The following is a 22,832-nucleotide window of genomic DNA, read 5'->3' as shown; positions in this document are numbered from 1 at the left end:
CTATAAAGTATAGATGATTGTTTTGCCCACCTTATCAAAACAAATGTACAGCATGTTAAAGTTTTAAATAAACACAGCTGATCAGTTTTCAGCTGATTTTTTTTTAATCCAACAGGTCTTAATGTCAATTAATTGTGCTTTAATGTGTTTTTGAAACACACACCCATACATAAAATCTCAAGTGAGATTTATGAGAAAGAAAAAAGAGTCAAGAGTGTTGGCCCCCTCTCATATACGTAACTGTCTATGGCCCCTATCGTTGCATCGGCGCTGTTTCTAGGCCGAGCGCCTGGCGCAGCGCAAATCAGTGGGCGTGGACCAGCGCACTTGATATCGTCGTGCTGGCGCTACACGCAGCCTAAAGCATTACAACCACGGCTTTTAAGCGTAAAATTATGCACCGTCATGCTCATTGGATAACTGCAATAAACGAATCGCACGCTTGCCTTTTTAGCTCCAATTCCAGTGATCCCGCAAAACCAGACGAAAGCCAAACGCTCTGCCCCCCCCCCCCCCCTCCCTTCATCCAGTCTCTCTGTCTCCATTATAGGCTATTATTCCATATTATTATGCTTCTCAAACCAATCTAACTGCAGTTTAAATACTGCAAGCATGTAAATACGCTACACTATAGCAAGATCAAAGTGAAAAGAATGTTCTAAAGGCATCAGCTAGAAAAATATAGCCTATCCCTATATGATGAGATTAATTTTATATTGGTGAAAGTTTGTTCAGAACGATATCGTTTTCTCTCCCCTGCTGCAGGTAGAATGATGCACATAAATATACCCTACATTATGTAAAGTCATTGCATAAATGTGTTTTTATTGTAAAACTAAATGTGAAGTTGGACCAAGTTATTGGAGCGGACATCACAGTATAGCACATGACAGTAGAAGCGCGTTCCGAAGCGCGTTCCGCTAACACTTATCTAAATGACGTTAAATCGACAAAGGATATATATAGGCCCAGGAGGACATATATGTTTCACTTAGGGTGGTGTTTTAATTTCGATGATTTATTTGGTCCAATATTGAAATGTTCTACAATTGCAGGCTGTGTTACCATTACACATTATTTTAGATCGACCTTTTATATCTATTTCGCCTCATTTGGTTGCTATTTAGTAGCGAAATGGAGTACCCAATTGCATGCTGGGACATTCACAGGCAGTCAGAGAGAGACAGTCGTATTGTGCCTGTCAGACTGCCTGCAGCCTCAAAGCGGTACACGGAGTTGTTTTACCCAGGCTGGACGCGTTGTCACACAGGCTTGTGACAGTAACTCAACGCGGAAGGATTTATTTCACAATAAACTGGTAAACGCACACCAATGCCTGCTCCTGTCAGTAGGAGAGAGGGAGAGAGTGACACAGAGAAGGGTGACAGAGGAGAGCCAGAGGGGAGGGAGAGAGCCAGAGGGGAGCGCTCCACGCAACTGGCCCACTGAATAGGCCTGCTTTTCAAAGGCGCAAGGCGCTAAATTAACGCCAGGTCGGAAGATATCAGTAGGCCGGTATTTAGCGCCGACACGCCCACTTTGGCCCATTCTGGGACTGCGCCACGCCCATTCGGCCTAAAGCGCATTTGGCAGCGTGAAGCCATATTGATATCGTCCCAAAACAGGCGCAAGGCACGTTTTTTTGCGTTTAAGGCCCGTTTTAGCGCCGAAGGCCTGTGGGAGAATAGGGGCCTATAACTGTACATATATTCCTTTCACACACACTTTTCAAAATAGACACTCTTTCATATTGTGATTCATAGTGATTCTTGTTTGTTTTATGTGATTCCGGTTTTTAAGCAAACCGGATCCAGTTTCCTTGTATGTGTACATCGTGTACAAGGTACATCCTGTACAAGGTACATACTTCATTGGACTCAATGATTCACAGATGTATCAAACAAATGTATGTTATACTGATACAAATGACGAAATTACCACAAATTCAACATGTAATGCAATTTTCTCAATAATTTTGGTCAAAACATTTGGTGTGCCACAGAACAGTCCTTGTAATGAGGACCTTGTTATCACATAGCCAGACTTGGCACATTTGGGGTGCCTCAGATCAGTCCTTGTAATGAGGACCTTGTTATCACTGGTGTATAGCCAGACTTGGCACATTGGATGTGACCCAGATCAGACATTGTAATGAGGACTATATTTTTTGATCAAAAAATAATACAGACAATATATATATAGGGCCCTATTCTCCCACAGGCCTTCGGCGCTAAAACGGGCCTTAACCGCAAAAAAACGTGCCTTGCGCCTGTTTTGGGACGATATCAACATGGCTTTACGCTGCCAAATGCGCTTTAGGCCGAATGGGCGTGGCGCAGTCCCAGAATGGGCGAGACTAGGCGTGTCGGCGCTAAATACCGGCCTACTGATATCTTCCGACCTGGCGTAAATTTAGCGCTTTGCGCTTTTGAAAAGCAGGCCTATTCAGTGCCGGGGACAGGATAGTGAATGGAGAATAGAATATATAGAAAAAAATAGTTTAGAACATAATAGAATATAAGATTGGAAGATTACAGCATGCAGTGGCAACCCTTCTCAGGCTTTGGGTGAAGCTGCAATGCACAGTTTCCTTTATTTAGTTTAGGCTATCATAATAATCCCCATTTATGTGCAGCATCCAGACAGCAGCAGAGTTATATCTGTCTTTTTCAAATGGGATAGCTGTCTAACTACACATATTTGATGTATAAAAAAATCGTTTTGGAACATTTTGATTAGCAATATTAACTTTGTATTAATATAGCTCAACGTTTTATTACCCCCCCCCCCCCCGAAATTAGCTAGGCTTCTAATATTACTAATATTCCTAATTAATATGTATTATTATTTCATTCAGATAATTGACATTATAGGCATGTATATCGTTTAATGTGAGAGAAAGGGAGAGAGAAAGAAAGAGAGAAAGAAACTGGAGAAACTTTTGTGTAGCGCTTCTTCAAACCCCACTCTCATTACAGCTATTCATTACAGAATTGTCTGTTGTATTTATATGTTCTGTTTGCAAAGCAGAGTAGTTAGAATTATTTCCAAATGTTTCCCCCGTCTGTGGCAGCGGAGCTGTCCGAGGTGCCGTGTAGCCTACATTAAGTGCAAGAAAGAATGAGAAAGAGAGAGGGGGATATTTAATTAGACTACAATTCTAAATAAAATATGAAAAACAATGACAAAGCAAAAGATTAATTTAATAGGGGCGCCCTCTACATTCTCCTCTCCCTGCACGGGGCCGTCCTCTCCTCCTCACAGGACGCCGGGCATCACGCAGGAGATGCGGGGAGCGGAGCCGCGCTGGTGCGCTATGAGGCGCTGGTGGTCGTGCAGGCGGGTCGTGCAGCAGTGGAGCTGACTGACAAACAGATTGAGTGCTCATACAATTATTTTATTTACAGCAGTGGAAACCACTGAGTCGGAGGGCGAGGGCTATCCTCCCATCCACTCCCCCTCCCCTCCACCGGGACCTGGGGTGTGCGGCGCCCACTCCCGCAACTGGCCTGGATCGCCGACAGGCCGCTCGAGGCCCGGCAGCTCCCCTCCCAGGCACCCCCTGGCTTTTAAAGCCAGTCTGATTGATTACTGAAGATTTTATTGAGAATGAACATATTTGTCAGAGCCTGTGGGCAGGGGGTGGGGGGGGGGAAAGCATAGGCCAAATAAAATACAAATACTCAATAATAAAATCCAGTAGGCTAAATAAAATAGAATAAAGTAATCAGATCCAGTAAAAGTGATAGGTGTCATTCAGAGGATGTTGCATCGTGCAGTGGGGGAGAAGAGAGAAAACGATATCATTCTGGCCAAATTTCATCTAATCTCATGACATCCAGCCGGCTATATTTTTTTCTATCCGATGCGTTTAGAACATTATTTTCACTTTGATCTTGCTATAGTGTAGCGTATTTACATGCTTGCAGTATTTAAACTGCAGTTAGATTGGTTTGAGAAGCATCATAATATGGAATAATAGCCGATATATGGAGACAGACGGGATGAAGGGAGGTGGGGGGGGGGGGGGGGGGATCAGAGGCTTGGGTTTCGTCTGGTTTTGCTGGACCACTGGAATGGAGCTTAAAAGGCAAGCATGCAATTCGTTTATTGCACTTATCCAATGAACTGACGGTGCATAATTTTACGCTTAAAAGGCGTGGTTGTAATGGTTGAGGCTGCGTCTAGCGCCAAGACCAAGATATCAAGTGCGTTGGTCCACGCCCACTGATTTGCGCTGCGCCAGGCGCTCGGCCTAGAAACAGCGCCGATGCAACGATAGGGGCCATAGTTAAGCGACTAATGTTATTTAGACTGGTGCTATTATTGTTGACATATTATAAGTGTGATATACATTTTAATTTTATAGCAATTGTATTACAAAGATTATTATTATATTATTATATATTATTATATAATAACCAATACTGTGTGGAGTACTACATAGGATTGTAGCAATTCAGAAACAGAACTGCATTTAGAACATGTTAACTCAAGCGGAACCCTGAGGGTGTCATTAAACTAAACCTCCATGTCACCTATGGTGCCAACATTTTACAATGTAAAGCAATGTAGTTCACGCTGGTACAAACTCTAGTAGTCATCACATAGCATTGCAAGATAACTAATATTGCGTAACTAACTGTCACGTCACTAATCTCCAAAAAACACAGTGTTGAAACACACTAGTGCATGCTGGGAAACTCTGCTCTCGTTTGAGAGACGGTCAGATGGCATCGTTTTCAATTCAATTGAAAACAGTCTGTAGCTATTCAATGTCTGTAGCTATTCAATCCACCTCAATCTGTATTGTTTAAATTGAATTCAAAGCTTGTCTGACAGTTGTCTGACAGTTGTCTGACATTAGAGCTGATCTTCTCTGGATACCTGTCTGTGATTTTAACTTTGGCTTCAGTGGGTAAGTGTTTTAAGTTGTGTTACTTCTGTCTGCTATCTTCTATTGTAAAAAGTAGTTGCTTTTAGGCTAGCTGTGTCTCTTGAGTGAAACTCCAGGCAGCTGGTGAATTGCTCTCAGGTGACATCACTGTGAACGAGCGGGGCTGATTGGTGGATAGGCGTGGCTTGTAGCTCTCATATATAGTCTAGCTGCAGAGAGGTCTAGTCAGTACACTTTAGTTGTCTGACATTAGAGCTGATCTTCTCTGGATACCTGTCTGTGATTTTAACTTTGGCTTCAGTGGGTAAGTGTTTTAAGTTGTGTTACTTCTGTCTGCTATCTTCTATTGTAAAAAGTAGTTGCTTTTAGGCTAGCTGTGTCTCTTGAGTGAAACTCCAGGCAGCTGGTGAATTGCTCTCAGGTGACATCACTGTGAACGAGCGGGGCTGATTGGTGGATAGGCGTGGCTTGTAGCTCTCATATATAGTCTAGCTGCAGAGAGGTCTAGTCAGTACACTTTAGTTGTCTGACATTAGAGCTGATCTTCTCTGGATACCTGTCTGTGATTTTAACTTTGGCTTCAGTGGGTAAGTGTTTTAAGTTGTGTTACTTCTGTCTGCTATCTTCTATTGTAAAAAGTAGTTGCTTTTAGGCTAGCTGTGTCTCTTGAGTGAAACTCCAGGCAGCTGGTGAATTGCTCTCAGGTGACATCACTGTGAACGAGCGGGGTTGATTGGTGGATAGGCGTGGCTTGTAGCGCTCATATATAGTCTAGCTGCAGAGAGGTCTAGTCAGTACACTTTAGTTGTCTGACATTAGAGCTGATCTTCTCTGGATACCTGTCTGTGATTTTAACTTTGGCTTCAGTGGGTAAGTGTTTTAAGTTGTGTTACTTCTGTCTGCTATCTTCTATTGTAAAAAGTAGTTGCTTTTAGGCTAGCTGTGTCTCTTGAGTGAAACTCCAGGCAGCTGGTGAATTGCTCTCAGGTGACATCACTGTGAACGAGCGGGGCTGATTGGTGGATAGGCGTGGCTTGTAGCTCTCATATATAGTCTAGCTGCAGAGAGGTCTAGTCAGTACACTTTAGTTGTCTGACATTAGAGCTGATCTTCTCTGGATACCTGTCTGTGATTTTAACTTTGGCTTCAGTGGGTAAGTGTTTTAAGTTGTGTTACTTCTGTCTGCTATCTTCTATTGTAAAAAGTGCTCTCAGGTGACATCACTGTGAACGAGCGGGGCTGATTGGTGGATAGGCGTGGCTTGTAGCCCTGTTGAACCAGTATTTCTGAACACTGTCAGTCTACAGCGGCAGCGGTAAGCGGCACGTAGCCTCGCGGCACGAAGACTCCCGCAGAAAGACAAGTCCTTCGAGGGGAGGCCATAGAATAGGGTTTTTTGCTACCTCTCTTATTCTACCTACTCATCTACCTAACTATGTGTTTTCTTCCCATCCCTGTTGTAACCTCAGCCCACAGACGCCGTAGACACGGCTGCTTCAGGTGTAGTAACTCCAGTAATCTCTCCCACCCTAAGCGCGCAAACAGTCCTTTTACTATTGCCGGAGGTCTCTGGAACTGTCAGTCGGCTGTTAAGAAAACTGAGACTATCTCGGCTCATGCTCTATCTCAAACCCTCCACTTTCTAGCTCTCACAGAGACCTGGATCATTCCTGAAAACACTGCTGCAGCGCTCTCTGCTGCCTATTCCTTCTCGCACACCCCTGGAGCCTCTGGCCGTGGCGGAGGCACTGGTATCCTCATCTCTCCCAAATGGACCTACACTGTCACCTCTCTCTCTCATCTGTCTATCTCATCTTTTGAGTCCCATGCAGTTGCCGTATCCCTACCCATCAAGCTCAACATTGTGGTAATCTACCGCCCGCCTGGTCCACTTGGTCACTTTCTGGACGAGCTGGACACCCTCCTCTCCGTCTTTCCTGAGGATGGTACTCCACTCATCCTTCTGGGAGACTTCAACATCCAGCCAGTAACCTTACAATCTCTGTCTTTCCTTAACTTCTTCTCATCCTTTGACCTTTACCTCTCTCAATCTCGTCCTACTCACAAAGCAGGGAATGTGCTTGACCTGGTCTTCACCAGATCCTGCTCCACCTCTAATCTCACTGTGACTCCTCTTCCTGTATCCGACCACCACTTTATCACCTTCTCCCTTCCCACCCCCCTCCCCTCCTCCCACCCATCTCCCCCTCACTCTACCACCACCCGACGCAACCTAAAAACTCTCTCACCCGACTCCCTCTCTTCTACCGTCCTCTCCCTACTTCCCCCTGCCGAGCAATTTGCTCTCCTGTCCACCGACGAGGCTTCCACTACTCTTCTCTCATCTCTCTCCTCCACTCTTGATTCTCTTTGCCCACTCACCACTAAGCCTGCCCAATCTTCTCCCCCTTCTCCTTGGCTGACTGAATCTCTGCGAACTTATCGAACTGAGCTTCGGGCAGCTGAGAGAAAATGGAGAAAATCACATCTCCCTGAAGATCTCTCTTCCTACCACCTTATCCACTCAAACTTCACTGATGCTGTCTCTAAAGCAAAAACCTCCTTCTTCATCTCTGAAATCCAGTCCTCTGCATCCAATCCCAGTAAACTGTTCGCCACCTTCTCCACGCTCCTCAACCCTCCCTCCCCTCCCCCTCCCTCCTCCCTCTCTGCTGATGATTTTGTAACCTTCTTTACTAAAAAGGTGGATGACATCAGCTCCTCCTTCCATCCTCCAGGCACCCTCACTAACACTCCCGACTCCAATCCTGCTCCTCGGCCCCCTGTCCCTGGATTTCCTTCCTTCTCTCCTCTCTCTCCTGATGAAGTGCTTAAACTCATCAGCTCAAACCGAGCCACTTACTGCCCCCTCGATCCTATCCCTTCCTCTCTCCTCCAAACCATCTCACCTAACATATCTCCCTTCCTCACTACCTTCATTAACTCCTCTCTGTCCTCTGGTCTTGTCCCGCCTGCTCTAAAGACTGCACGAGTCAAGCCTCTGCTTAAGAAACCCTCCCTTGACCCTACTGCTATTCACAACTACAGACCTGTCTCTCTTCTCTCATTCCTTTCCAAAACCCTCGAACGAGCAGCGTCCGAACAACTTTCTCTCTATCTCTCCCAAAATGACCTCCTGGACCCTCTGCAGTCCGGTTTCAAGGCCTGTCACTCCACTGAGACAGCTCTTCTTGCTGTCACAGAGGCCCTTCACACTGCTAAGGCCTCATCCCTGTCTTCTGTTCTTGTCCTCCTTGACCTGTCTGCTGCCTTCGATACAGTCAACCACCAAATCCTTCTTTCCACTCTGTCTGACCTCGGCATTTCAGGCTCTGCACTCTCCTGGTTTGCTTCCTACCTCTCGAACTGCTCATACCAGGTCTCATGGAGAGGGTCCCTCTCCAGATCCTGTCCTCTTACCACCGGTGTCCCCCAGGGCTCAGTCCTGGGCCCCTTACTTTTCCTTCTCTATATCAGATCTCTTGCCTATGTGATCTCTTCTCATGGCTTTTCTTATCACTGCTATGCTGATGACACCCAGCTTTTCCTTTCCTTCCCCCCCTCTGACACTCAAATCGAGGCTCGCATCTCTGCATGCCTCAAAGACATTGGCGACTGGATGTCTGCCCACCACCTCAAGCTCAACCTTGGTAAGACCGAGCTACTCTTCCTCCCAGGAAAAGACTGCCCTCTCGCAGATCTCTCCATCTCCATTGACAACACCACTGTACTTCCCTCCCAAACAGCTAAGAACCTTGGGGTGATCCTTGACAACCAGCTGTCTTGCTCTGCCAACATAGCTGCTACAGCGCGCTCCTGTAGGTTCTCTCTCTACAACATCCGCAAAATCTGTCCCTTTCTCACAAGAGAAGCGACTCAACTCCTGGTCCAGTCTCTTGTCTCCTCCCGCCTGGACTACTGCAACGTGCTCCTGGCCGGCCTACCTGCCACCGACATCCGACCGCTTCAGCTCATTCAGAACGCTGCAGCCCGTCTGATATTCAACCAACCCAAATTCTCTCACGTCACTCCCCTCTTCCAGGAGCTCCACTGGCTTCCCATCTCGGCCCGCATCAAATTCAAGACACTGGTACTGGCCTACAGGGCAGTACACCAGTCAGCTCCCCGGTACCTGCAATCCATGGTCAGGTTCCAAACCTCTCAGCGCTCCCTTCGCTCCTCCACCAGTGCAGGTCGCCTCGCCCCTCCTTCGCTACGGGGGCTCAAAAGTCGCTCATCCCGATCTCGACTCTTCTCGTCCCTGGCACCTCAATGGTGGAACGAGCTTCCACCTTCGGTCAGGACAGCTGAATCACTGCCGATCTTTCGGAAAAGACTAAAGACACACCTTTTCAGGCTCCATCTGGGCCCTTCTTGATCTAACTTCGTTCTCTCTCTTTCTTAAAAACAAAACAAAACAAAAACAAAAAACAAACAAACAAACAAAAAAAAACACTAACACTAACCTTGTACCACTAACCTAAACTTGTACCACTGTTCCTTCAGAAGTTGTAGTTGTCATAGACTGTGCTCCATAGTTGATTGCTCTATTGCTGACAAAAAAATTGTTATTGTAAGTCGCTTTGGATAAAAGCGTCTGCCAAATGACGTAATGTAATGTAATGTAATGCTTGAATGGCGATACGCAATCTTCAAACAATATCAAAATCATCATGATGATGTCACATCACAATTGGATCCGGAGTGGGAAAAACATGGGGAAAAACATATATCACAGATGATCTGGGATGTGATCTGAGCTGGAGAAACTGGAATGTTTCAATGTGTCATGTTTGGCTGGGAAAACTAGCGCACAATCTAACACACGCTATGTTTGTGGCTGGCTGTGAATGTGTATGTGTGTGTGTGTGTGTGTGTGTGTGTGTGTGTGTGTGTTGCCCGGATGAAATCTACAGAATAGCCTGGGAATACCCAGAATGCTTTGCTCTGTCTAACTTTTATCAATACATCAAGCATATTTGTTGTATACATTAGTATAAGATAGGCTATACTAGCTAAGATAGCCTGCACAGCATGCAATTATGGAATATTTGAATGCTGGACAAAAAATAAAATAAAAAAAAATATAGGCTATAGGCCGGTGGCACCCTGACTCAGATCCTCACCTGACGCTGGATGCTTATATATCTCTTGACAGACACGCAAAGGATATGTGGGGGGATGGGGTGAAAAAACTGTGCGCTCACTCGCAAGACATTATGCGCACCTCTTCGCTGTTACACTCATCGTTTTTAGCAGTAGCTATTCATAGCTTTCAAGGGGTGTTACGTGCTGCCGGGAACGCCCACCTGACGGTCAAAAAAACAAACAAGTTTATTAAAACTGGGGTGATTGTGCAGACAGCCTTGGTAGGCTTTATATCCTACAAGCCGGCCTAATAAAGCAATAAGACGTGGGGGTGGGAGGGGGGAGCCGGGGCCTCTATGGGTGAGTTAGAAAAAACATCAACAAACAGTGGAATCTGTCGTTGGTGGTGGGGCTGAGATAGAGAAACACTTGAGCAAGCAGAGGAATCTGTAGGCAGTGAAAATGTTCGCCGGTGTTAACAAATAGTAGTTTCAGTTCCTAAAATGACCAAATTGTATTTGGTCGTGATCAAAAATGCTACGCTGAAAATTAAATCGTGACGGCCATTTCAACATCACCCAAACTGGTCTAACTGATAAATGATAGCAGTTTGTTACAATGCCCCCCTAACCCTAACAGTTTGAATTTCGTCATTTAATCAATTTGTGGGTTCCAGACAGGCCCGCGGGAAGTAGGGGTGCTGCACCCCCTAGATTTTTTCAATTTTTTCAATTTTTTTTTTTTACAAATGTAATTAAAAATATTTTGCAGTGCACTATGTTCCTTTCTTGTTTAAGAATGTTTCGGGAAATGAAAATGTAGCCTATTTAAATAGAATTATCAACAATAACAATCAAGGAAGTTACATGCTTGTAGGCTATAGAGAAGAAGAAGAAGCGCGCATGCACGCACATGTTGTGTTGAACCAACCAACAACCAATACGAATTGTTTAATCTGGCAATAAAGAAATGTGAACTTGACATGCTATTTTAATAGCCTACTCAAAAATGCACCTCCCACTATACAGCAAAGAGAGGAGTCAATGTTTCTTGATATATGCCATTCAGATCAGAATAGTTAGTCTCGTCATTAAGTTTGCTGATAATATTTCTGTCATGTTAAGTCTGTGTCATGTTAACTGGTGTATTCAGAGCAAATAGGGAGATATAGAGCATTATCATCATGCTATATATCTCCCTCTTTGCTCTGAATGAGTGAGAAAAGGAGAAAATACTGAATAATTACATCACAATAGTATCCTAATGTTAATTTAAAATGAGATATTCCTCTAAATATGGCAAAAAAATGTAAAAAAAAATACGTCAAATTTTTTTGACGTATACGAGAGTCCCTTCCTCCCAGCAGCCCCTGCTTAAAATGACTTCCAGCGGCCCTGGTTCCAGACGCAATACAGGAAGCGCCTTGCCTCACGGGGCTGCTGTGCCCTGTTGCTACGCTGGAAATTAAGTTGTGAAAAAACATTGCAAAAGCCTACAAACTGGTCTATACTGATATGTGTAAAAAGAGGAAGTGTCCTATAGGAGCAGCTGAATTTACCCATTTTGTACAAAAGGGGGTAAACACAGGCAAATGAGGAAGTATCGCATATTCGCCCACCTGAAATTTGGACTTTGTACAAAAAGAAGCCACGCCCCTTTGATGACGTAGGTGTCCTAAACACGCCCCCTCGTTTTTTAAGGTTTCTGACAAAGGGTGGTGGTGTAGGTATCCTAACTAACTACTCCAAGGACAGCGCAAGGCGCTCTATGCATCGATTGATGAACATTTCAACACCACCGCCGATGGACAGCGACAGGCTGTCACAGACGATGGTCTGCCCATGTCACACACCCTGTTGTGAAGCTTGATTAAAATATAAAAGCAAATCTCTAAATGTAAATCCTGCTTTGCACATAAACATTTTATTCACATGCCTTTCAACATGTTGCCTTTGCCAGAGCCATTCAGGCGGTGTCTCCTCATATAGATGCATGGTCAATGGGTCAGCATGGCCGGGGGAAATCGGAATCCTAACACTGATAGACAATGATGGCAGATGATAGCCTACCACTGAAATATTCTTACCGACGGTGTAAAGCATGTTATGGTTTCGCGTTTTACTGATGTTCATGAAAATTGGTGGAAGGGTGTAGCATGGTCCAATGAGAAACCCATAGCCGATATTGAGGAGCCCATTCTCCAATAGTTTTGATGAAGGATTTAGTCTGAAAATCTAAAGATATCCTCTTTCAGCCAAAGTCCATCTGCAACATCATGATCAAACAAAATAGAATTACAACCAATTTTAAATGAACAAAAAACCATAACATGTTGCTTGCTGGCTCGCAGCAGTTAAATGTCTACCTGCTTGCCGATTTAAATCAAATGTGCATTGTCTCTCCAAAGCCAGCGAGCCAGCAGCCAAAAAAAACATATGCACACAGCAGCAGCATCCCGATTCCCCGCGGACGGCCGACACGAGATCAAAATGGCACGGGTCAACACTGTTAAAATGCTTTTTATGGTCAAATATATTTATTAGCCTACTCCCCCCCCCCAATGACAACTTCAGTGCATATTGTTACATAATGCGTCACTTATTACATTTTCAAGCAGGAAAAAGTGCAACCCCCGCATTATGTAATAATTTGCGCAATATGTAATACATTTATTACAAAATGCGTCAAACGTTATTACATTTTGCGTTCAGGCGAATTATTACATATTGCGCATATTATTACATAATGCGTCGTTATTACATATTGAAAGTAAGGTTTTATTACATTTTGCGATTTTATTACATAATGTGCAGTTATTACATAATGCGTTGTTACATACCCACTGAATAAGTGTCCAAATGTTCATGTCATTCTGGGCAATACTCTTCTGTTATAGCATTTCAGTCTGGAATATGGAATATCTTTCAATAATATTTATGACTAAAAGGCTAAAAGTAATCTCATGTGTAAGAAATTACTGTTCTACATTGAAGTTGAAATTTAAATAATTAACTTGTTGGTTTTGGATTTATTTAGCTTACACTATAAGTACAGTCTTGTTACCCTGTAGTTACACTATAAGTACAATCTCGTTACCCTGTAGTTACATGGTTATTTGCGGACTGTATTCTAAAGTGTTACCAAAGCAAATGCTGATCTTTTCCAACCATTAGGCTACGTTTAATAGCCCTCTCCACTTCCCTCATCGGGGAGTGAGAGAGAGAGAGAGAGAGAGAGAGAGAGAGAGAGAGAGAGAGAGAGAGAGAGAGAGAGAGAGAGAGAGAGAGAGAGAGAGATGGGGCTTACTGTCGGCCTATAACGTTACTACCCAGCTCAACCTAACTGCCTCATCTCCTAGTAATAGCCAGTAACCTAGGCCTACTGCAAAAGTAACTATGTTGAAAATTCGATGTCTGGTTTTGTCTAGGGCTGTGCAATAAAATCGATACGGCAATATATCGCAATACTTTTTTCTGCAATACTGTATCGATATTTCAGAAAAATATCATGATATATCGCCATATCGATTTTTTCCCACATCCGTGTCTTCAGTGACACAATAAGAATACATTTTATTTCAGTGCGTTCAGTAAGACATTCAACACTCAGTAGTTTTGACAAAATTTGTCCACTAAGTTGTCAATATAAAGTGATTTACATATTATTACACTACCTGGGTGGTACACAGCGTATTGTATTTTTATCTCTATTTTAAAAATTTCAGTAAATTATGTACAGTATTGCAATATATCGCAATATGTATTGTATCGCAATGTATCGCGACCCATGTATCGTGATACGTATCGTATCGTGAGATCCTTGCCAATACCCAGCCCTAGTTTTGTCACGAGTACAGCTGAAGTCCCTCTCACCATCAAGCAGACAGTGACGGAAGCATGTGTCTTTATGCGCCAAGGGGAAAATGACGAATGCTGACAGAAAAAAATTGATACTCACAATTCTCTCATGAATTAATGGACTAAATTGGTAGGATTCAATGCATATACATTAATAGAAATGAATTAAAAAATAGCTGATGAAGAAAATGTGTGCTGGTGGAACGAAATTCAACTTCAAAGATCACTCAGCGCAGCCCCGCAGCAGAGATGCAGGAGAGAGAGCCCGAAAAGGAATAAGCATACAACATAGCATGAAAGCTGAAAAACATTTTTGGCAGTAACACACACACACACACACACACACACACACACACACACACACACACACACACACACACACACACACACACACACACACACACACACACACACACACACACACACACACACCATTCCCATTGTATTTGAGCCACGGCAACATTAATTGCACACTTTTTATAATGTCCTAGGTCTAATGACAGTTTCTTTTTTGGTCGGGCTGAGTCGGTCTCGTGCTGAGTGTTATATGTGACAACGGCGGGCGAGTTGAGCCCGGTCCGCATCTCAAGCGGGTTGGGTTGGGTCGGGTTTCCTTTTTATATGATATTTTATTCCAATTTGTGCAGTAATTTTGAAATAATAAAGCACATGAAATCAGAAATCAGAGCTGTTCATGTTTGATCATGCGTAATATCTGTGTAACGCTACAATGGCTTATTTGTTGCTGTTAACATAAATGATAGAGAACCAGTCTGAACTGAATCGGAACAGGAATGTTCCTGTTTGTGGGACACTTTATCTGTCTAGACTAATTGTCAGACAATCCCTTTTTATTACCACGTGGTTGAGTTTCACTCTCGTTTCCCGAAGGGGTGGTGTGTTTCAATACGCCTGACCCTGCCCACTTGGGACGCAGTGTCAATTACAACGAGCGCACCTACACACACACACACACACACACACACACACACACACACACACACACACACACACACACACACACACACACACACACACACACACACACACACACACACACACACACACACCTACAGAATACAGAAAACTTTATTTATCCCCGAGGGGCAATTCTTCTGGGTTCGCTCTCAGCGTGAGGAGAGCAGATCCAAGTCGCCACAGAGCAGCGCCATCAGATTCATTGGACAATGCATTTAAATTAAATACACTCAGAATTCACATTATTACTACCGTAAATTCCGGACTATAAGCCGCGGCTTTTTCCCCGTTTTTTGGCCTTTTTTGGCCCCTGCGGCTTATCTATGGATTTTTTCAAAAAAAAAAAGAAAATCTCTCTTTTTTAGCACTCTTTCTAACTATAAATCCACTTCTGTTTTAATTTCCTCTCTTGCCCTCTTTTAACAACATAACATAACATAACACAACACAGGTAAGCAGAAAGAAAAAGACGAAGCAATCACCGCCATGAATGAGGAAATGACTCACCTGCTGGAGGCTGGAGATACACGGCTTGGGCTAAACTTTTACTCCGTGAAACACTATCGATTAAGTCCGACATCGCTCAGAGGTTTGAGCAGCTTGAAAACAAGTTTGAAAACGTGCAGAAGTCCATCCACTCAATCACTAAAGAAAATAATGCAACCGTGAACAGAGTTTCTAATGCGGAAAAGCGCATCAGCGCACTGGAGGACAAAAACAACACAGTGAGTCCGAAAGTGGATAAAATGCAAAAACAAATCGAAACCCTGCACACGCAGGTTGATGACTTAATCAGCAGGAGTAAAAGAAATAACATTCGCCTGATCAATGTAAAAGAGGGAGCTGAGATTGGTGACATGGACGCTTTCGTGGCAAAATCCTGTGTTACATCCTGGACCTGAAGGAAGGCGAGAAACCACCAGAGGTGGACAGGGCACACCGGGCGCCTCGGCCACGTCCAGACCCCGGCCTGCCACCGAGGGCCATCTTCATCTGCCTACTCCGCTGGCCCGACCCTCAACTCATCCTCCAGGCTGCGGGGAAGAAGCCCCTCACCTGGGAGGGTACGCGCTTTTTCGTCCGGCAGGACCTCTCCGCGTTGGTGCAACAGAAACGCGCAACATACAACAGCATCATCGAAAAGGTTAAAGTCAATGGATATCGCTTTGGCGTACTGTACCCAGCGAGACTCGTCATAACCATTGATGGACAGCGGCGGAACAAGAGCTCAAAGTGAAACTGCCGAATATCTTTTGAGTTGGACTGGTCAATAGTACTGTGAGTAACTAAAATAAAAAAATAAAAAACGGAATTCTCTCTTCTTTAGCACTCTTTCTAACTATAAATCCACTTCTGTTTTAATTTCCTCTCTTGCCCTCTTTTCACCACACCGCGGACACTGTGTGCACTGTAAAAAAAAACAAAAAATACCATTAAAACACCCGCGGCTTATAGTCCGGTGCGGCTTATATAAGAAAAAAATAGTCAACTTTGAAGGTGCGGCTTATACACCGGTGCGCCTTATAGTCCGGAATTTACGGTAGTTTGAAAAGTAATAAAGGCACACTTCAATATTAGACCTGTAGAGTCGACCCACTGCAAAACACCAAGGACTGAAAGAAAACCACTATTAATCAGCCAGAAATAGAGAGCCGCAGGGATGACGTATTTTCGTAGTCAGAACGCGGAAGTCCCGGACTTCATGGTTCTTCACTATTTCTGCCTATGGTATTTTTGAATGGGTTTTTGGCACGATGCTTCAAATAAGGTCTCTGGGCAACACACGCTTAATCAAACGCGAACCCGTGTTCAGCGGGATAGTCTTCACACATGAGGACCACTTTCATGAGTTTTGAAGCGTAAATGCAAGCCCTGGAAGTAAAAATCTAGTGCTAAACTAATCCAGAACTACACACAGTGTCGCATAGGCTTCCATGTCGCGTCACCACTCAACCTGGAGCGTTGTTGATGTGTATTACCCCGGGCTGAACCAGGCGAGGGAAAGATCATTTCCGTGTTCGTCCTTTGAAGTGATGACGTTATTGACGTATAATATCCCCGTCGACTCAACAGTGTAGTCTCATTTAGCCGTTTGCTAGCTAGCCGTCCTTTTAACGGCACATAAAAGCTTAAAAACCTCATGTGTGAAGTTATCCTGCTGAACACTGGTCCGCGTTTGAATAAGCTTGCGTTAACCACAGACCTTATTTGAAGCATTGCGCCAAAAACCCATTCAAAAATCCCATAGGCAGAAACAGTGAAGAACCGGGAATCTTAGCATCAATGTTTTCCGGACTCATTCCTGCGGCTCTCTATGAGCCAGACATTACAAACAAACGTCAACAATTGCACATGGGGCGTTGTGGTCAATAAGGGTCTTGTGGTCAATCAGGGCGTTGTGGTCAGTAAGGGCGTAGTCGTCAGTCAGGGCATTGTGGTCAGTAAGGGTGTTGTGGTCAGTCAGGGCGTTGTGGTCAGTAAGGGTGTTGTGGTCAGTCAGGGCGTTGTGGTCAGTAAGGGTGGTGTGGTCAGTAAGGGTGTTGTGGTCAGTAAGGGTGGTGTGGTCAGTAAGGCGTTGTGGTCAGTAAGGGTGTTGTGGTCAGTCACGGCATTGTGGTCAGTAAGGGTGGTGTGGTCAGTAAGGGTGTTGTGGTCAGTATGGGTGTTGTGGAACACATGTTTACAGTTTACAGTTTTTGGCTGTGTGAGATTATGTGCAAAATAAATCAGCATTGTTTTTCCATGGAGTGTCCCTTTAAGGCCAAAACTCTTAACATCTCTTAGTTGGCATTAATTAAACACAAGAATAGGAATACATTTCAAATCACATCAACACATTACTGTCACTTAAAATTACCTTCATACGCTGTGCATACGCAATTTATCAGTGAAATACTGTAATTTATAGATGTATTATGATATAACTTATTTTTACTGATACGTATGCTTATATTAACCAAGTGGCACTCATATTCTGGTTTATTTCAAGAAAAACATTTTGGCTAGTGGAAATTCTAATTGGCTTGTAACTTTAAAATCTAGCAGCCATATTGGCTGGTGATCAACATTTAATTTCAAGCCCTGCAGGGAGAGCAGGTGGTGACATGGGAGTGAGAAAAGGAGTAAATCTAATCCTAATGTTAATTTAAAATGAGATATTCCTATAAATCTGGCTTCACATGACCAAAATCTTATGATAATAATAATAATAATAAATATACAGTAGCCGCAAGTGGCGATGACGGGGTCCAAGCATGGTCAGTAAGTGTGTAGTGGTCAGTAAGGGTGTTGTTGTCACTAAGGGTGTTGTGGTCAGCCAGGGGGTTGTGGTCAGTCAGGGCATTGTAGTCAGTCAGGGTGTTGTGGTCAGTCAGGGCGTTGGGGTTAGTAAGGGCATTGTGGTCAGTAGGGCATTGTGGTCAGTAAGGGCATTGTGGACAGTAAGGGTGTTGTGGTCAGTAAGGGCATAGTCATCAATCAGGGCGTTGTGGTCAGTCAGGGTGTTGTGGTCACTAAGGGCGTTGTGGTCAGAAATAGCGTTGTGGTCAGTAAGGGCATTGTGGTCAGTCAGGGCGTTGTGGTCAGTCAGGGTGTTGTGGTCACTAAGGGCGTTGTGGTCAGTAAGGGCGTAGTCGTCAGTCAGGGTGTTGTGGTCACTAAGGGCGTTGTGGTCAGTCTGGGTGTTGTGGTCAGTCAGGAAGTTATGGTCAATAAGGGTATTGTGGTCAATCACGGCATTGTGGTCAGTAAGGGTGTTGTGGTGAGTCAGGGCGTTGTGGTCAGTAAGGGTGTTGTAGTCAGTCAGTGCATTGTGGTCAGTAAGGGCGTTGTGGTCAGTAAGGGTGGTGTGGTCACTAAGGGCGTTGTGGTCACTAAGGGCGTTGTGGTCAATCACGGCATTGTGGTCAGTAAGGGTGTTGTGGTGAGTCAGGGCGTTGTGGTCAGTAAGGGTGTTGTAGTCAGTCAGTGCATTGTGGTCAGTAAGGGCGTTGTGGTCAGTAAGGGTGGTGTGGTCAGTAAGGGTGTTGTGGTCAGTCAGGGTGTTGTGGTCAGTCAGGGCATTGTGGTCACTAAGGGCGTTGTGGTCACTAAGGGCGTTGTGGTCAGTCTGGGTGTTGTGGTCAGTCAGGAAGTTATGGTCAATAAGGGTATTGTGGTCAATCACAGCATTGTGGTCAGTAAGGGTGTTGTGGTGAGTCAGGGCATTGTGGTCAGTAAGGGTGTTGTAGTCAGTCAGTGCATTGTGGTCAGTAAGGGCGTTGTGGTCAGTAAGGGTGTTGTGGTCAGTAAGGGTGTTGTGGTCAGTAAGGGTGTTGTGGTCAGTCAGGGTGTTGTGGTCAGTCAGGGTGTTGTGGTCACTAAGGGCGTTGTGGTCAGAAATAGCGTTGTGGTCAGTAAGGGCATTGTGGTCAGTCAGGGCATTGTGGTCAGTCAGGGCATTGTGGTCAGTCAGGGTGTTGTGGTCAGTCAGGGCATTGTGGTCACTAAGGGCGTTGTGGTCAATAAGGGTCTTGTGGTCAATCAGGGCGTTGTGGTCAGTAAGGGCGTAGTCGTCAGTCAGGGCATTGTGGTCAGTAAGGGTGTTGTGGTGAGTCCGGGCGTTGTGGTCAGTAAGGGTGTTGTGGTCAGTAAGGGCGTTGTGGTCAGTAAGGGTGTTGTGGTCAGTAAGGGTGTTGTGGTCAGTCAGGGTGGTGTGGCCAGTAATGGCGTGGTGTCAGTAAGAGTGTTGTGGTCAGTCAGGGTGTTATGGTCAGTAAGGGCGTTGTCGTCAGTAAGGGTGTTGTGGTCAGTCAGGGCGTTGTGGTCAGTAAGGGTGTTGTGGTCAGTCAGGGCGTTGTGGTCAGTAAGGGTGGTGTGGTCAGTAAGGGTGTTGTGGTCAGTAAGGGTGGTGTGGTCAGTAAGGGCGTTGTGGTCAGTAAGGGTGTTGTGGTCAGTCACGGCATTGTGGTCAGTAAGGGTGGTGTGGTCAGTAAGGGTGTTGTGGTCAGTATGGGTGTTGTGGAACACATGTTTACAGTTTACAGTTTTTGGCTGTGTGAGATTATGTGCAAAATAAATCAGCATTGTTTTTCCATGGAGTGTCCCTTTAAGGCCAAAACTCTTAACATCTCTTAGTTGGCATTAATTAAACACAAGAATAGGAATACATTTCAAATCACATCAGCACATTACTGTCACTTAAAATTACCTTCATACGCTGTGCTGGGGTCTCATTTATCATTTGCGTTGAATTCCTACTAACGATTCCTACCTGCACGAAATTCCCCCTTACAGCAGTGCAGCTGCCACAGTGATTACGCACGGGGATCTGCCCCATATCCCGTCCCCTGCATCAAATCTAACCAGTCAATACAAAGCAAAGCACCACATTAGTTACAGCGCGCATATAAACGAGCCAATGATTATCACTTCAAAAGAAAATGGAGAGTGGCAACATGTTGCTGGCTGCGGTGAATGCAGTGAGCGCGACAGAGGAGAAAATAAAAAAGTTGTCCGATTTGATGGGGGGCGAAAAGGGCCATTTGGTGTGACATTGCGCCTGAAACATGTACAGCTATTCATCACTGTATTCACTTCCCAGTCAGCAGCACCTAGGCGTGCCTCCATCTCATCCCCATCATCCCCTCCTCTCGCCCGTGCCAAATGCACACACATCACATGTATAGGCAACCTGCTTGTCACCAAGGATTCTCTACTTGCTTCTTAACCGATTTCTGTCATTACAAATGCTCTGGAATCTCTGTCATCTGCTCGCTAATTAGGTGTGTCAATGATGTTCTTCTCACCATTCAATCTAAGAGTACAACTTTAAGTGTGAAGGTCACATTTTGGCACAATTGCATCATCGCGTCCGACACCTGACATCACCGACATGTTCTTTGATAGCCTATTGGAGATTTATTATTTATTTTAATTAGATTGACATTAGCATGCAGTTTTGATGATGAAGCAGCATCTCCCTACAAGCAGTGGCGTCGTAATGCCTGGCCTTTCGGGGCTACAGCCCCGGATCTTTTATGAAAAGCCCCGGATCCCAAATATATATATTTCTTTACAAAAACAATAATAGCTTCTCCCCTCTATTCATCTCTCATTCAAGCTATAAAGCCCTAACAAATAATAATAATGGTAGTGGTGATCAGAAATGCATGCAACATATTGGGTACCTGTGTGATCATCATTGGAGGGGGAGACTCTCACTCACTCACTCACTCTCTCTCTCTCTCTCTCTCTCTCTCACACACACACTCACACACACACACACACACACACACACGCGCACACACACACACACACACACACACACACACACACACACACACACACTCACACACACACACACACACACACTATTAGATGCTACTTGAATGTATCCTTTATCTCACCCTGTTGTATCTTTGCTTTCATCATGTCACTATACAAGAAGTAACACAAATTACATGGAATAATAACAATTGCCACAATTTTATGTCACTCCATCCGTGGCTGTACCCCATCTAGCCACACCCCAGGGATGCCTGCGCCCGCGGTTGCCACACGCCGCACGTGGTCTGGGACCCGAATTTGCCCTGGTTTATCTTCTCTGCCCAGCAACATAATTTAACCACATCAAAATGTCTTGTATGTAACTTACTTGTCATCTGCAGCACCCCCAATAGCTCAATATTAATCTTTGTTCCAGAATACTTCAATCAAGCCATGATCCAGCCTATCACAAAAAAACTACATGTATCCTCTCTTACATAACTATCAACCCGTTTCCAAGCTGCCATTCATTTCCAAAGTCCTAGAAAAAGTGATTTCTAGACAACGCCTAGAGGTGCTGCAACTAAACAACCAATCAAGTTCAAGTTTATTTAAAGTTGAATTATATTAAGATGAATATATTTGCTAAAAGTGATGGTGAAACTCACCTGTTTCTGTGCTGTGGTCTTGCATGGTACAGTGTAGAGCAGAGATGTGTGTTGACTCAACAGCAGGTGAGTATCTGGTCTGAGGCAGCGGTCTGTGTGTCTCAGAGTTAAGAGCTGCTTTTATACCTCTACTGCCTTGGACACGCCCAGTGACACAGCAGCAGGACTCTGGACGTAATGACATACTACTTTGCATCCAATAGATTTGGTGCATGTGTAATTTAGCTTTGTGCAGCAGTGTGATATAGCCATATATGGGCATATGAGCTGGTCCTGCAAATATGATTGGGCTTTCTCACCTGTGATTGAGAAGGAATTTGAGAAGAAGGAAGAAGGAAGGCTTTAGCCTCTGTGTGTGTGTGTGTGTGTGTGTGTGTGTGTGTGTGTGTGTGTGTGTGTGTGTGTGTGTGTGTGTGTGTGTGTGTGTGTGTGTGTGTGTGTGTGTGTGTGTCCGCTGGCTCGGTCATGTGATCCGCATGCCTGCAACTCGTCTGCCACGACAAACCCTCTATGGCCAACTACAATCCGGCCAGAGGTCTGCTGGCGGTCAGAAAAGGCGCTACAAGGACCACATGAAGGAGCTCCTGAAGAGATGCAACATAACACCTTCAAACCTGGAAAGGGCCGCAGCAGACCGAAACACCTGGCGCTCCTCCTGCCTTTCAGGCACCTCTCACCTTGAGGAGAATATATCACTGAGACGTGCAGAGAAACGATCACAACGACATGCACGCACAAGTACAGCCCAGCAGCCAGATACCACACTTACCTGCCCCACTTGTGGAAAAGTGTGTGGATCGCGAATAGGTCTTCACAGCCACATGAGGTGGCATGAGCGCACCAAGCGCTAAATACCTCTATATAGTCCGGGAGCCAAAGGCTGTTTTTTTTATGAACCTTGTTTCGTCTGATAAAGTTTTTTTCTCTGCTGATTCTTGTACCTTGGGGGTACCTATTCAAAATACAGGAGGGTGCCCGGTGAGCACCCTTGAGCATTTTTAGATATTAACCCCTTAAGTGCCAAAATCCCATAAACATCGCGATTTATGAGATTTCATGGAAAATCAAATGCATCAAATTTGCTGTGTTTATTCATAA

The 22,832-nt window shown here is 44.7% G+C and overlaps 1 protein-coding gene across 1 annotated transcript in view; it reads right to left on the bottom strand.

The window, feature by feature from the left end:
• The window catches only part of LOC310795691 (uncharacterized protein), a 48,022-nt gene extending 26,209 nt beyond the window's left edge, over window positions 1-21,813 (bottom strand). Inside the window, exon 1 of the mRNA XM_083657759.1 lies at window positions 21,735-21,813. The gene's annotated coding sequence lies outside the window, so the exon portion shown is untranslated. The remainder of the gene's footprint in view (window positions 1-21,734) is intronic.
• Window positions 21,814-22,832: the final 1,019 nt, after the last annotated feature.

This window comes from Poromitra crassiceps (assembly GCF_964638095.1).
Source record: "Poromitra crassiceps genome assembly, chromosome: 21".
In the NCBI taxonomy this organism is placed as follows: Eukaryota; Metazoa; Chordata; class Actinopteri; order Beryciformes; family Melamphaidae; genus Poromitra; species Poromitra crassiceps.
The sequence above is the reverse complement of the archived record's forward strand: the minus strand, read 5'-3'. Positions and strand labels throughout refer to the sequence as shown.